Source organism: Trachypithecus francoisi, unplaced genomic scaffold, assembly GCF_009764315.1.
Source record: "Trachypithecus francoisi isolate TF-2019V2 unplaced genomic scaffold, Tfra_2.0 Contig01436, whole genome shotgun sequence".
Classification (NCBI taxonomy): Eukaryota; Metazoa; Chordata; class Mammalia; order Primates; family Cercopithecidae; genus Trachypithecus; species Trachypithecus francoisi.
In genome coordinates this window covers 3,145,269-3,162,546 of record NW_022681430.1, presented here as the reverse complement: position 1 = coordinate 3,162,546, position 17,278 = coordinate 3,145,269, and the positions used below count along the sequence as shown (strand labels likewise).

The 17,278-nt window shown below is 37.2% G+C and overlaps 1 protein-coding gene across 2 annotated transcripts in view; it reads right to left on the bottom strand.

Moving 5' to 3' along the window:
* Positions 1-17,278, bottom strand: part of TBC1D12 (TBC1 domain family member 12) — a 149,800-nt gene that overhangs the window by 72,386 nt on the left and 60,136 nt on the right. The gene's annotated exons all lie outside the window — the stretch shown is intronic.

The window sequence follows — 17,278 nt, the reverse complement described above, 5'->3', positions numbered from 1 at the left end:
AGATTCATAAAATCATTCAGTGAAAGGCTCATTGGGGTAGATCAGACTGACAATGCCTGAATCCCCAATCCACTTAAATATCACAAAAGGAGATCCCCAGACAGTATATTTCTTGTATGATGCAATATAAAGTATACATTGCCATTCTTGAAATATTCTTGCCAAAAGAAAAATCAAAGTTAAATATAATTAAGCCTATAGAACTGTGTTCTCCAATATGGTGGCCAAAGTTAGTAATAACCAAATAAGCTAATACATATTTGAATATGCATAAAATTATTAAGGAAGTATTAAGAGGTTCTCCTCTGGACAGTGAGGTTAGAAATGAAGGGCTTTTGGTTTACCTTATGAAACCAGTGTTGATTGGCTTTGTAAACAACAAAAAATAAAGTATATTTTACGAGAGATCACTCATAGCCATGGTGGATGACTGATAAAGATCTTACTAAAGAGATGGGATCAGAACTGGAACAAAAATGATGGGTACTGATAGGCAGAAAGCATTAAAAGAACAGGTCAGTGGGAGCAAGCAAAGGCATGGATCAGGGAAACACATTAATCTCACTTAATAGGAAAAATGATGAGAAATAAGATTAGAAAGGGGTGGGTTAAATTACAGGGCCTTTCACTGGCTAAAATATTTGGACTTAATCATGAACAAAATGGAAAATCACTGCAAGTTTGGATAAAGCCAAGTTTGATGAAAGCTGTCCTTTATAAAACATGAATTAAGTATACATTGAATGTATAAAGCAACTCAAAATGAAGCAGCTAGAATATAATTTATGTATCTAAGAGAGGAATGAGCTTTTTTTTTTTTTTTTTGGAGATAGAGAGTCTCACTCTATTGCCCAGGCTGGAGTGCAGTGGCACAATCTCAGCTCTCTGCAACCTCCACCTCCAGGGTTCAAGCCATTCTCCTGTCTCAGCCTCCCGAGTAGCTGAGATTACAGGCATGTGCCACCATGCCTGGCTAATTTTTGTATTTTTTGTAGAGACAGGGTTTCACCATGTTGGCCAGGCTGGCCTCAAACTCCTAACCTCAGATGATCCACCCACCTCAGCCTCCCAAAGTGCTGGGACTACAGGTGTGACCACCACGCCCAACCTAGGAATGAGTTTTGTACAGAATTGTCACTCAAACATCATTCACATAAGAAGTTGTATTCTAGCACTTTCCACATAGATTCTTGTCATAAAAGTGCTGTAAAATTCTAGAGAGTAATAATAATAAGCTTTAAAACATTGTATGAGCTCATCTTTATCAGAAAATAGCACAGATTTCCATATCAAAATAACTTAAATATTTGCTGAATAAATTAAACATACCTTTTTTTTTTTTTTTTTTTGGGACAGAGTCTCGCTCTGTCGCCCAGGCTGGAGTGCAGTGGCCAGATCTCAGCTCACTGCAAGCTCCGCCCCTGGGTTCATGCCATTCTCCTGCCTCAGCCTCCCAAGTAGCTGGGACTACAGGCGCCCGCCACCTCAACCAGCTAGTTTTTTTTTTTTTTTTTTTTTTTTTTTTTTGTATTTTTTAGTAGAGACGGGGTTTCACCGTGTTAGCCAGGATGGTCTCGATCTCCTGACCTCATGATCCGCCCATCTCGGCTTCCCAAAGTGCTGGGATTACAGGCTTGAGCCACTACACCTGGCCAAACATGCCATCTTAATGCAATCAGAATTACAAATTATATAGCAGTACTCCTGGATAAAAAAATAAAAAGTAAAAAAAAAAAAAATTACAAATGGTATTAGAAATAATACAGCTGGGCATGGAGGTTCACGCCTATAATCCCAGCACTTTGGGAGGCCGAGACGGGCAGCTCACTTGAGCCTAGGAGTTCAAGACCAGCCTGGGCAACATGTTGAAATCCTGTCTCTACAAAAAATACAAAATTAGCCAAGTGTGGTGGCATGCGCCTCTAGTCCTCAGCTACTTGGGAGGCTGAGGTGGGAGATCACTTGAGCCAGGTTGTGGAGGCTGTAGTGGGTCATAATCATTCCACTGCACTCCAGCCTGGGTGACAGAGTGAGACCTTCTCTCAAAAATAATAATAATTATCAAATATTAACACTAGTATTTTCAAAATTCATCACAAGATTATATGCTATTTATTAAGATGTTTTTGATTATATAACAGAAAACCCAACTCAAACAGGTTTAGGCAAATTTATGAGTTTTTAAAACTGAATATTCCATACAATCAGTTAACTTTGGACTCCGTTTGACCAAGAGGTTCACAGCATAAACATCAATCAGCAACTCCACTTCTCTACTGTTCTCTCAGTTCTGCCCTCCTCCATGTGATTTGAAGATGTAATGAGAAATTTAAATAAGTACTGATTTCCATCTACATTCCTAAAAGTTATGTATATACAATTTGGCCAAAAAAAAAAAAATTCTTCAGAGACATAGGGTAGACTCCCGCTTGGTGAAATGGGTAATTCACACCAACTTTCTTGCTGCAATCTCTGCAGTCCCTGACAAAGGGGGAACAAACAAGATGAGCCTGAGGATCACTCAACTGTTGTGCCTGGAGACAATACTGAATGAACATCAGGGCAGGAAGGGGGACCCCAAAGGAAGTTTGACTTTTAGTTTGGAAAGGCCAAAGGGCTAGAATTTTGGGGACACAGTAGTAGAAAAGAAAGTGCCCCATCAAGAAAGAACTCCAGGTCCTGCACAGTGGCTTACACCTGTAATCCCAGCAATTTGGGAAGGGAGGCGGGTGGATTACTTAAGGTCAGGAGTTCGAGACCAGCCTGGCCAACTTGCTGAAACTGTCTCTACTAAAAATACAAAAATTAGCTGGGCGTGGCAGCATGTGCTTGTAGTTCCAGGTACTTGGGAGGTTGAGGCAGGAGAATAACTTGAACCCAGGAGGCGGAGGGTTGCAGTAAGCCAAGATCGCCCCACTGCCCTCCAGTCTGAGTGCCAGAATGAGACTCCATCTCAAAAAAAAAAAAAAAAAAAAAAAAGGAAAAACTCCAGAAACCGACACAGCAGTATTCTTGAATCTTTAGCTGAATACTGATCTACACATGTGTACCATAAAACCTACAAAGCTGGGCAAAGGAGAACTTTCAGGGAAAGAACAACCTGAGGAGCTATAAGCAAAACACTTTCCAGAGCTTACCCAGGGGTGAGAATTACTCACATTATCACCCACCAGAATAAAAAGTCATCATTGGGAATACACAAAACATTCAGGAGAAACCCAGAAGGTCTATTCTTTGTTGGATGTAAGACACTGTGAATTTTAGATTGCTGAGGGCTGAATGATGTTTGATTTTGTTCTGTCCAGAAGTCAAGCTTCTTGTGCACCAGTCTGAATATTTTACGGCTTATTTACAAACATTTTTTAGTTCATGTCTAACGTAATTTTTCCTTTAAGCTAATTTATCCCATAACTAAGAAATTATCAATGAACTTACTTTGTTCTGCAATGTTTAATCTGTGATCAATGTCACCCAGTAAAATGTTCACTTCAGATCTTGCATATTAAAAACTGCAGCATTGTTATCAATGAACTTGAGAACAGAGCAACAGAAACTATCCAAAAGTAAGCAAAGAAAGGGAAAAAAATTGAAGAAATATAAGCAGAGCTTTAGGGAACAATATCAAGCAGCCTAAATTATGTATAATTGGAGTCTAGGTACAAGGGAAAACAATATTCAAGAAAATAATGGCTGAAATGTTGTCAAACTACACCCACAGACCCAAGAAGTTCAATAAATTCTAGGCGGAATATAGATAAAACCACACCAAAGACATCATAGTTATTAACATAACTAAAATATAATGTTAAGAAGAATATTTTAAAAGCAGCCAGAAAAAAAGCACTTATGTAGAAAAGACTGAATGTGAAAAGGATTATAAGACTTTTCCCTGAAAATTATTCCAGTCAAAAGACAATAGAAAAATCTTTAAATTGCTAAAGGAAAAAAAATGGAGAGGGAACATCTATCAAACTTAGAATCCTATACCAGAGAAAATATCTTTCATAAGTGAAAGCAAAATAAAAATATTTTCAGACAAGCAATAGCTAAGAGAATTTGTTGTCAGCAGATCAGCAATATAATTTCAAGAAAATTATTCAGGCAGAAAGTATGTATCACATGAAAACATGAATATACACAAAGAGATAAAAAGCACCAAAAATAATAAATATGGACAAATAAAAAAGTCAGTTTTCTCATTTCTTAAAATTAGAGAATATTTGATCATTTAATACAGAAATATACTGGTAAATGTAAACAAGGAGTTTACAGCACAAAAGTTAGAAAGGAGGTAACGGCAGCACACTGTTGTAAGGTTCTTCCATTATACTCAAGTGCTATAAAGTTATTTGAAGGTAGACCATGATAAATTAAAGATAAGTATCATAAAAGCCCTAATTGGGAGGCTTCTCGATATGTAATCAGAAGACCTATGTGTTCAGGAGATGCTTTCATGGGGTCTGCAAAGTCAGAGCTATATTCCTAATAGTGTTAATAGTTTGTCATTGCATTGATAATTGTACTAATGGTGCTCAGCAATGTTGAATAAAATTGTCAGTAGCCTGGGCAATATAGTGAGACATTGTCTCTACAAAAAATTAAAAAATTAGCCAAGTATGGTTGCATGGGCATAGGGGTGGGGGGGGGGGTGCTGAAGTGGGAGGATCACTTGAGCCCTGGAGGTTAGGTTACAGTAAGCTATGAGCTCACTGCTGCACTCCAACCTGGGCAACAGAGACTATCTCAAAAACAAAAACTCTCAGTGCTCCATCACAAATCAAAGCAATAGCACTACTGATCTCTGTATTCTTCAAGATATGCACTGAAGGATTAAAAAAAAGAGGGGGCAGCGGCCAGATTCATTTAAGAATGTCTATGACAAAACCGTAAAAATTACTAATTGTATTAAATATTTATATATGAGTAAACATCTTCTTAACATTCTGTGTGACAAAAGGAAAAGTACAGGGCCAGGCAAGGTGGCTCATGCCTATAACCCCAGCACTTTGGGAGGCCGAGGCGGGCAGATCAGCTGAGGTTGGGAGTTTGAGACCAGCCTGACCAACATGGAGAAACTCCGTCTCTACTAAAAATACAAAAAATAGCCGGGTGTGGTGGTGCATGCCTGTAATCCCAGCTACTGGGGAGGCTGATGCAGGAGAACCGCTTGAACCCAGGAGGCAGAGGTTGCAGTGAGCCGAGATTATGCCATTGCACTCCAGTCTGGGCAACAAGAGCGAAACTCTGTCTCAAAAAAGAAAAGGAAAAGTACCGATAAAGAACTCAATTACACACTTGTGCAAAGGAAAAGTACTTGTGCAATTATTTGAGTTCTAAACTGAACAGATGTCTTTTTCAAGAACACTACTTTTATTTAAAATACTGACTGCAAACTGCAGTGGCAGTTATTTTCTAAAATTTAGACAAAGTGGGCCCTTCATCTCCATATTTCTCCCGGGTAAACTCAGTCAAGTCATAAGGAAATCATGAGAGAAACCCAAATTGAAGACCATTCTAGAAAATAATAGACCAGTACTCTTCAAAAGTGTCAAGTTCATTAAAAAAAGGAAAGATGACAAACTGTCAAAAGCTATAGAAACCAAGGAATTGTAATAGCAAAATATAATGTGGTATTCCAGATTAGACACTGAAAGAGAAATAGGTCTTTAATAGAAAAATTGGTGAAATCCAAGTGAAGTCTGCAGTAATCTACCAAAGTCAGTTTTCTGAGTTTTGACAAACGTACAGGGTAATAGATGTTAACATTAGGAGAAACTGAATGAGAGGTATTTAGGAATTCTCTGTATTATTTTTTCAAAATCACAATAATAAAGTTATTCCAAAATCTAAAGTTATTCCAAAATCTAAAGTTATTCTGTAAATCTAAAGTTATTCCAAAATAAAAAGTTTATTAAAACAAACAAAAAAGGATGAAGTGTGCCAGTGATTTTTTTTTTTTTTTTTTTTTTTTTTTTTTTTTTTTTTTGAGACGGAGTCTTGCTCTGTCGCCCACGCTGGAGTGCAGTGGCCGGATCTCAGCTCACTGCAAGCTCCGCCTCCGGGTTCACGCCATTCTCCTGCCTCAGCCTCCCGAGTAGCTGGGACTACAGACGCCCGCCACCTCGCCCGGCTAGTTTTTTGTATTTTTTAGTAGAGACGGGGTTTCACAGTGTTCGCCAGGATGATCTCGATCTCCTGACCTCGTGATCCGCCCGCCTCGGCCTCCCAAAGTGCTGGGATTACAGGCTTGAGCCACCGCGCCCGGCCGCCAGTGATTTTTAAGGAAAGCAACTGAAACTAAGTATTGCCAATAATAAAATCCAGCCTTTCAGTAAGAATTAAAATGCTGTGAACTTGTAAATGCCACTATATATATATATGTGTGTGTGTGTATATATGCGTGTGTATATATATATACACATATACACACACACACATATATAGAGACCAGCAATATAATTTCAAGGACCAGCAATATAATTTCAAGTAAATTATTCATGCAAAGAGTATGTATCACATGAAAACATGAATATACACAAAGAGATGAAAAAAAGCACCAAGAATAATAAATATGGACAAATAAAAAAGACAGTTTTCTCATTTCCTGAAGTTTTAGAGAATATGTGGTCATTTAATACAGAAATATACTGGTAAATGTAAATAAGGAGTTTACAGCACAAAAGTCAGAAAGGAGGTAACAGCAGTACGCTGTTGTAAGGTTCTTACATGTAAGGTTCTTACAAAAGTAAGACCCAATTATATGCTATTTATAAGAAACCCACTTTAAATATAAAGACAGATACAAGAATAAAAGGATGAAAACAGAAATGTCTGCAAAATATTAACTGGAAACAAGCTCCAGTGGCTAATAAAGTCAGATAAAAACTTCATAAAGGCAAATCTTACCAAAGCAAAAAGGACGTATCATTGATGGTAAAGGGAGCAATTCACCAAGACAACGTCAAAACAAAGCTTCAAAAAACAGGAAATAAAAATTGACAGAAACGAAAGGAGAAATAACCAAGTAAATTACAGTGGAGATTTTATTGCTCTTCTCTCAGTAACTGGTAGAAAAAGCAAAAAAATTTAAAAATATAAAAAATGTAACACTACCATCTTACATGACCTAAACTGACATTTATAGAATACTTCACTCAACATCTGCAAAATATACACTGTTTTCAAGTACACAAGGAACGTTCAGTAAGACAAGCTATATTTGGGGCATAAACAAGTCTCAATAAATTGAAGAAAAACTGAAATTGCATAACATATATTGTCTGTTATGGTTTGAATATTTGTCCCTTCCAAAACTGATGTTGAAATTTAATCCCCAGTGTGATAGTACTGGGGATGGGGGGAGGCTTTAAGAGGCAATTTGGTCAGGAGGGCTAATGGATTAATCTGTTCACAGATTAACATATTATCATGAGAGTGGGACTGGTAGCTTTATAAGAAAAGGAAAAGAGACCTGAGCTCATATGTTCAGCTCCCTTGCCACATGACACCCTGCATCGCCCTGGGACTCTGCAAAGTTCCAACCAGTAAGAGGACTCTCACCAGATGGAGCCCCTCGACTATGGACTTTTCATCCTCCGTAACTGTAAGAAATAAATTCCCTTTCTTTATAAATTACTCAGTTCCCAATATTCTGTCATAAGCAACGAAAATGGACTGAGACACTGACCATCCATAATTAATCATTTACAAAAACATATCTGTAAAATCCCAAGATATTTTAAAAGTAAAATAACATACTTCTACATAATCATAAGTAAAGGCAGTAACAAAAGGAAAGGAAAAATATCTTGCATTGAGTGAAAATGAAAACACTGAAATTTATGGAATGCAGCTAAAGCATAGCTAGAGGAAAATCTGTAGCTTAAAATACATTAAAAAGATAAAAGGTCTAAAATGAATGACCCACCTCAGAAAACTAGAAAAAAAGCAATATAAATCCAAAGCAAGTGGATAGTAAATAATGAAGAACAGAAATCAATGAATAGAACATACAAAATCAAGAAGTAAAAATCAGTGAAACAAAAGGTGTTTCTTTTAAAACATAATAAAATTGATAAACTCCTAGTAAAACTGATCAATGAAAAAGAGAAGATAAAAACTGCCAAAATCAGGAATGCAAGAGACATCATCACTATCCACATTTGTATTACATACCTAGCAGACATTAAAAAAATAAGAAAATATGAATAATTTCATTGTAATAAATCCAGCAACATAGATGAAATATAAAAATCTGTTGAAAGACATGTTACCAAAGCCGACTCAAGAAGAAACAGAAAACTTGAATAGCCCAGTCTGAGGTCAAGAAAAACATTAAGTTTATAACTAAAAATATGCTCAACAACAAAAAACTTCCACACTTCACTTAGATCAGTAATTCTCAACTGGGGTTGACTTTGGCCCCTTGAGGACATCTGACAATGTCTAAGACATTTCGGTTGTCACAATGAGAAGTGAAGGGGAGTAATTACTACCGGAATTCTTACAGGCCAGGGATACCACTAAATATCCTATATGTAACAGGAAAACCCCTCACAATATTTACATTTAGATCATTTACATTTACATATACACGACCTAAAATGTCAAAAGTGCTGCGGTTGAGAAACCTTGGCTTAAATTATTTCACTGGTAAATTCTGTCAAATGTTTAGGGAAGAAATAACACCAATGTACACAAATTATTTCAGAAAATAGAAAAGAAACAATCCTCAACTTATTAAATGATGATTGTATTATCCCAACAACAGAATCTGACAAAGGCATTAAAAGAAAATTACAGACTGACATCCCTCATGAATATGGAAGCAAAAATTCCTAACATAACATTAGCAAACTGACTTCTGGACTGCCACTCCAGCATGTATACAGCTTAGAAATTGCCATTCCAGGACAGGTGTGGTGGCTCACACCTATAATCCCAACATTTTGGGGGGTCAAGGTGGGAGGATCTTTTGAGGCCAGGAGTTCAAGAAGTTGCCACTGCATCCTAACAAGTAAAAACCTAAGCAAACTGAAAATTTAATAATTATTCTTAGATTCATCAGAGACATGAAGCCACAGAGAAAACCACTGCCCCAAAACTGCAGAGACAAACACATAAAGGAGAATCACAACTTAGCAGAGCAGACACCCAGAAGCTGAAACCTCTGGCAGTGCTGGAGTAGGAAAACATAAACTGTAATAGACAAACTGTTGGAGGCTCAGCGTGGACAAGTCTGATGTTAGAACTGCAGGGGATATGCAGGTATTTAAAAAAGGAAAAAAATAAAATAAAACAAAACTCCAGGAGGACCCAGTTGCATACACTTTTGTGAGTTTTACCTCCAGGAACTCTACCAGGTCCTCAGAGTGAGTACTGTGGGGGAGAAATCCCCTTGTGCTTTTGGCAGGAGAGGAAAAGTAATTATTTTGAAATACTCCTTTACATTCTGTTCTTAACAAGGTCTGCCCTCGGGAGAAACTATTTTACCAGAACCTTACCTGCTCCAACCTAACTAGGGGAAGGGAAATACACAACTCCAGCTCCCTCTGGCCATTCTGTCCTGTCAAAGAGGGAAAAAAAAAACAAAACAGAACACTATGAAGCGTATCATTCAGGGGTACAGGTTCACCAAAAGATTAAGACCTAATCATAGGACTATAGAATGCTTCCTCTTTTCCCACATCTTACCACTACCTTACTGAAAGCCTACTTACCAGTTCCTTTTATCCACTACATTCTATCTACCTTTCAGCAAAAATTATATGGCATACTAAATGGTAAAAAAAAAAAAAAAAAAAAAAAAAACACGGTCTAAAGAGACTAAACAAGCATTAGAACCAGAGTCAGATATGATAGGAATGTTGGAATTATCAAACCAGAATTAGTTTTAAAGAGAACTATGAGCAGTGCACTAAAGGCTTCAATGGAAAAAGTAGACAACATGCAAGAATAATGTAAAAGATGGACATTTTAAGAAATAATCAAAAAGAAATATTAAAGATTAAAAAACTGGAACAGAAATAAAGAATTCCTTTGATGGGTTCATTAGCAAATTGGACATGGCTGAGACAGGATCTCTGAACTTGAGGTATGACAATAGAACTTTCAAAACTGAAAAGCAAAGAGAAAAAAGACTGGGAAAAAAAGTACAGAGTATCCAAGAACACTGGGAACACTACAAAGGACAAGAGAGAGGGGAGGAGAAGAGAGACAGAGAGAAGGAAGAAGAAATATCTAGAGCAATATGGACTGAGAAGTTCCCCCAAATTAATGTCAACACCAAACCAAAGATCCAGAAAGCTCAGAGAACATCAAATAGGATAAACATACATTTAAAAACCCCTACTTCTAGCCATATCGTATTCAAATTTCAGAAAATCAAAGATCAAAAAATCTTCAAAGAAGGCAGAGGGAAAAACACCCTACCTATAGGAGCAAAGATATGAACTTATCCTCAGAAACGCAAGTAAAGAGTAGAGAGAAATATTTAAAGTGCTGAGAGAAAAAAAATTGCAAGCCTAGAATTCTGTATCCTGCAAAGTTATCCTTCAAAAGTGAAGGAAAAAAACTTTCTGGGACAATTATTAAGGAATTTGTTTGACAGTAGACCTGCCTTGCAAGAAAATGTTAAAAGAAGTTCTTCTTAAAGAAGGTATTTTTCTTATTCTTCTTTTTTGTTTTTTGTTTTGAGACGGAGTCTCACTCTGTTGCACAGGCTGGAGTGCAGTGGCGTGATCTCAGCTCACCTCAACCTCCGCCTCCCAGGTTCAAGCGATTCTCCTGTCTCAGCCTCCTAAGTAGTTGGGATTACAGGCGTGTGCCACCATGCCCGGCTAATTTTTGTATTTTTAGTGGAGACAGGGTTTCACCATGTTGGTCAGGCAGGTCTCAAATTTTTCTTATTCTTAATTGATCTAACAGAAAACAGTTTTCTTATTCTATTTTCTGTTGCTTATAACAGAATACCTAAAATTCAAAGGAATTTATTTCTTAACAGTTACAGAGGGTTAGAAGTCCAAGGTCAAGGGGCTACATCTAATGAGAGCCCTCTTGCTGATGGGGACGCTCTGTAGAATCCTGAGGTGGTGCAGAGCATCATGCGGTGAGGGGCTGAGTATGCCAGCTCAGATCTTGCTTCCTCTTCTTATAAAGTCACCAGTCCCATTCCTATGATAATCCAATAATCCATTAATCTATTAATGGATTAATCCTGTAAAATAGATTAATCCTCTTAAAGAATTAATCGCCTCTTAAAGGCCCCACCTCTCAATACTGCCACAGTGGGGATTGCATTTCAACATAAATTTTAGAGGGCATAAACATTCAAACCATAGCAACAGTTTACTCAAAATAATAGCAGCAATAAGGTGTTTAATTATGTATGCTCATGTGTGTGTATGCTCACATGCGAGTAAAACAAACGGCAGTAATAAAAGGGATGCGCAGCAGGAATTAGGAATGTTTTGTTATTACAAGGTATTTGCATTACACATGAAACTCCACTTTCAGGTATAGTGTTACCTGAAAGTGGAGTTGGCTTAGCTATAAATACATACTGCAAACTCCAGGACAACCACCAAAAAAAGTTTTAAAAAAAGAAGTATAACTGATATGCTAAGAAATGGGAGAAAATGGAATAATACAAAATGTTCAATTAAAACTAAAGACTGAAAAGATGTGGAAGACAAAACCGGAAACAAATTATAAAGGCAACAACTAACAAACAGTAACAGAAATGAGAGATAATAATCCAACTATATCAATAATCACTTTAAATATCAATGGTCTAAATGCACCAATTAAAACACAGAGAGGCCAAGCACAGTGGCTCATGCCTATAATCCCAGAACTTTTGGAGGCCACAGCAGGGGGATCATTTGAGGCCAAGAGTTTGAGGCTGCAGTGAGCTATGACTGCACCACTGCATTCCAGCTTGGGCAACAGAGCAAGATTCTGTCTCAAAAATAAAACAAAACAAACAAACAAATGAAAAAACAGAGACTGTCAAAATGTATCACAAAACAAGGCCCAGCCATATGTTGTCTACAAAAAACCCACTCTAAGTTGAACAATGAGAACACGTGGGTACAGGGAGAACAACAACACACACACATACAGGGGCCTGTCAGGGGTGGGGGGATAAGGGGAGGGAGAGCATTAGGACAAATACCTAATGCATTCAGAGCTTAAAACATAAATGATGGGTTGATAGGTGCAGCAAACAACCATGACACATGCACACCTACGTAACAAACCTGCACATTCAGCACATGTATCCTGGAACTTAAAGTAAAATTAAGTTAAATTTTTTAAAACCCCACTTTAACTATAAAGGCACATACAGATTTTTAAAAAAGGATGGAGAAAGATATACCATCCCAACACTAATCAAAGACAACAGGAGTAGCTATAGTAATCTTGGACAGAGCAGACTTCAGAGCAGGGAACGTTATCAGGAATAAAGAGGGGCATTACATAATCAAGTGGTTAATAATCCAAGAAGACATAACAATTCTTATCATGTATGCAACTAAAAACAAAGTGGTCAAGATACATGAGGCAAAAACGAGTAGAACTACAAGGAGAAACAGATGAATCTACTATTACACTGGAAAACTTTAAAGCCTCTATCAGAAATAGACAGATCCAGCAGTCAGAAAATCAGTAAGAACATAGCTGAACTCAACAGTACCATCAGTCAACTGCATGTAATTGACATCTGTAGACTACTGCATCCAGCAACAGCAGATGAAACATTCTTCTGAAGCTAACATGGAACATTGACCAGTACAGACTATACTCTAGGCCACAAAATACACCTTAACAAGTTTAAAATAACAGAAATCATAAAATGTCTGCTCTCAGATCTCAATGAAATTAAACTAGAAATTGACAGACAGAGATTCCTGAAAAATCCCCAAATACTTGGAGATTAAACAACACAGTTCTAAATAACACATGTGTCAAAGAAGAAATCTTAAGGGTAATTTTAAAATACTTTTAACTATAGGAAAATGAAAATACAACTTATGAAATTTGTGAGATGCAGCAAATACAGTATTAGAGGCAAAAGTATTGCTTTGAATGAATATATGAGAAAAGAAGATCTAAAATCAATCATCTAAGTTTCCACCTTAACAAGAAAAATTCGAGCTAATTAATTACAAAGGAAGCAGAAAAAAATAAAGAGCAGGAATCAATAAAATTAAAAACAGGAAGTCAGTAGAGAAATATCACCAAAACCAAAAGCTAACAGTTCTTTAAAGAGATCAATAAAATTGATAATCCTCTTGCCAGGATAACTAAGAGAAAAAAAAAAAAAAGACACCAATTACCAATATCAGAAATGAAAGTGGAGACATCACTACAAAGCCCAAGGACATTAAAAAGGATGATAAAGAAATATTATGAACAATTCTTTTTTTTTTTTTTTTTTTGAGATGGAGTCTTGTGCTCTGTTGTCCAGGTGCCATCCTGGCTCACTGGAACCTCCACTTCCCGGGTTCAAGCAATTCTCCTGCCTCAGCCTCCCAAGGAGTTGGGACTACAGGTGCATGCCACCCTGTACAGCTATTTTTTTAACTAATATTTTTAGTACAGCTAATATTTTTAGTACAGACAGGGTTTCACCACGTTGGCCAGGCTGGTCTCGAACTTCTGACCTCAAGTGATCCACCCGCCTTGGCCTCCCAAAGTGCTGGGATTACAGGCACGAGCTACCACACCTGGCCTGTTGTGAACAAGTCTATGCCCCAAATTTGATAACCTGAATGAAATGAACCAATTCCTTGAAATATACCCAAACTAACATAAGAAACTGAATCAATAATTAATAATCTTCCAAAACAGAAAGCACAGACCCAGATGGGTTCACTGATGAATTCTACCAAATATTTAAGGAGGAAATTATATCAATTATCTATAATCTCTTCCATAAGAGAGATGCAGAGGAAATACTTCATCACTCATTATAAGAAGCCAGCATTATTCTAACACCAAAACTAGACAAAGGCATTACCAAAAAAGAAACGTACAGACCAGTATCTCTTATGAACGTAAATGCAAAAAATCCTCAAGAAAATATTAGCAAATCTAATCCAACAATGTATAAAAAGAATTCTATACCATGACCATGTGGGATTTATCCTAGGTATGCACAACTGGTTCAATGTTTTAAAAAAAATCAATTAATTTAATCAATTGCATCAAGAGGCTAAAGAACAAAAATCACATGATAAAACATCAATAGATGTTAGAAAAGCATTTGACAACATCCAACACTATTCATGATGAAAATTCTCAGTAAACTAGGAATAGAGGGGAACTTCCTCAACTTGATAAAGAAAATCTACAAAAAACCTATAGCTAATATCATACTTTATGGTGAGAAGCTAGAAGCTGTCTCTCTAAGATCAAGAACAAGGCAAGGATGTCCCCACTCATCACTGCTTTTCAACATTGTTCTAGAAGTCCTAGTTAATGCAATAGAAAAAGGAAATAAAAGTTACACTAATTAGGAAAGAAGAAATAAAATTGTCTTTGTTTACAGACGACATGATTGTCTGTGGAGAAAGTCCAAAAATATCAACAGAAAAACTTCTGGAACTAATAAGCAATAACAGCAAGTTTACAAGATAGAAGGCTAATGTACAAAAGTCAATCACTTTCTTACAATATAACAGCAATGAACAAGTAAAATTTAAAATTTAAAACATACTACCATAAAAATGAAATACTTAGGTATAAGTCTAACGAAATATACGCAAGATCCGTATGAGGAAAAGTACAAAACTCTAATGAAAGATAAAAAGAAGAACAAAATAAATGAAGAGATGTTCCATGTTTATGATTAAGAAGACTCACTGGGTGCGGTGGCTCTCGCATGTAATGTCAGCACTTTGGGAGGTCGAGGCAGGTGGATCACCTGAGGTCAGGAGTTCAAGACAAGCCTGACCAGCATGGAGAAACCCCGTCTCTACTAAAAACACAAAATTAGCCCAGCATGGTGGTGCATGCCTATAATCCCAGCTACTCAGGAGGCTGAGGCAGGAGAATCGCTTGAACCTGGGAGGCGGAGGTTGCAGTGAGCTGAGATCGTGCCATTGCACTCCAGCCTGGGCAACAAAAGCCAAAATTCTGTCTCAAAAAGAAAAAAAAGACTCAATGTCATTTAGATGTCAACTTTTCTCAACTTGATCTACAGATTCCACATAATCCCAATCAAAATCTCAGCAAATTATTTTGGGAATGATAAACTGATTCTAAAGTTACACAGAGACAAAAGACCCAGAACAGCCAACTGAATATTGAAGAAAAAGTCAGAGGATTGACACTACTAGAATTCAAGACTTACGAAAAGGCTACAACAATTAAGACAGTGTGGCACTGGAGAAAGAGCAGACAAATAGGTCAATGGAACAGAATAGAGATCCCAGAAATAAGCCCACATAAATATAGTCAACTGATCTTTGACAAAGGAGCAAAGGCAATACAATGGAGCAAAGATACGCATTTCAACAAATGGTACTGGAACAACTGGACATTGACAGGCAAAAAAAAAATCAATCTACACACAGACCTTACATCCATCATAAAAATTAACTCAAAATGGTTTACAGACCGAAATGTAAAGTACAAAACTATACAACTCCTAGAAGATAACACAGAAAATTTAGATGGCCTTGAGTATGGTGATGACTTTTTAGATCAATACTAAAGGCATGATCTACAAAAAAATAAAAATTAAAATACAGTAGTCCCCCTTACCCTTGGGAAATATGTTCTAAGACCCCCAGTGGATGCCTGAAACCACGGATAATACTTAACCCTGTATGTGGTTTTTTCCTATACATGATAATGTTTTATCAACTTTATAAATTTATAAACTACACACAATAAGACATTAACAATAAAATAGAGAAATTATAACAAAATACTATAATAAAAGTTATATGAATGTGTTCTCTCGCTCACACACACACACATACACACTCACACATGCACACATACACAGACACACACACAAGCACACAAAATATCTTAATATTTTCAGACTGCAGCTGACCATGGGTAACCAAAACCGTGGAAAGTGAAACTGTGATAAGGGGAGACTACTATAATTGATAAGCTGGAGTTTGCTAAAATTTAAAATTTCTGCTCTGTGAAAAGACAAGCCATAGAAAGACAGAACATATTTGCCAAAGGCATGCCTGACAAAGGACTGTTATCCAAAATATACAAAGAACTCTTAAAACTCAACAATAAGAAATTGAACAATCTGATTTTAAAATGAGCAAAAGACCTGTATATCATCAAAGAAGATATACAGATGGCAAGTAAGCACGTGAAGAGATGTTCAACATCATATGTCATTAGGGAATTGCAAATTAAGACAATGAGACACCACTACACAGCTATGAGAATGGCCAAAATTCAAAACACTGACAGCAGCAAATACTGGAGAAAATGTGGTGCAAGAGGAATTCTCATTCAATGCTGCTGGGAATGCACAATGGGACCAACACTTTGGAAGATATCTTGCCAGCTTCTTGAAAAACTAAACATATTCTTGGATGATCCAGCAATCACTTCCTTCGGTATTTACCAAAATGAACTAAAAACATAAAACCGGGCCGGGCGCGGTGGCTCAAGCCTGTAATCCCAGCACTTTGGGAGGCTGAGACGGGCGGATCACGAGGTCAGGAGATCGAGACCATCCTGGCTAACACGGTGAAACCCCATCTCTACTAAAAAAATACAAAAAACTAGCCGGGCAAGGTGGCGGGCGCCTGTAGTCCCAGCTACACACAGGAGGCTGAGGCAGGAGAATGGCATAAACCCAGGAGGCGGAGCTTGTAGTGAGCGGAGATCCGGCCACTGCACTCCAGCCTGGGAGACAGAGCGAGACTCCATCTCAAAAAAAAAAAAAAAACATAAAACCACACAAAAAATTGCACGCATAAGTTTAGAGAAGACTTATTAACAACAGCCAAAACTTGGAAGCAACTAAGACGTCCTTCAGTAGGTGAATGGGTAAATAAACTGTGGTGTTCCCAGATAATAGAATATTACTCAGCACTAAAAAGAAATGAGATATCAAGCTATGGAAAGGCATGGAGGAAATATAAATGCATATTACTAAGTGAAAGAAACCAACCTGAAACAGCTAAATACTGTCTGGTTCCAATTACGTAATAGTCTGGAGGGGCAAAACTATGGAGACAAGAAAAAGATCTGTGGTTTCCAGAGGATTGGGGGAGGGAAGGATGAATAC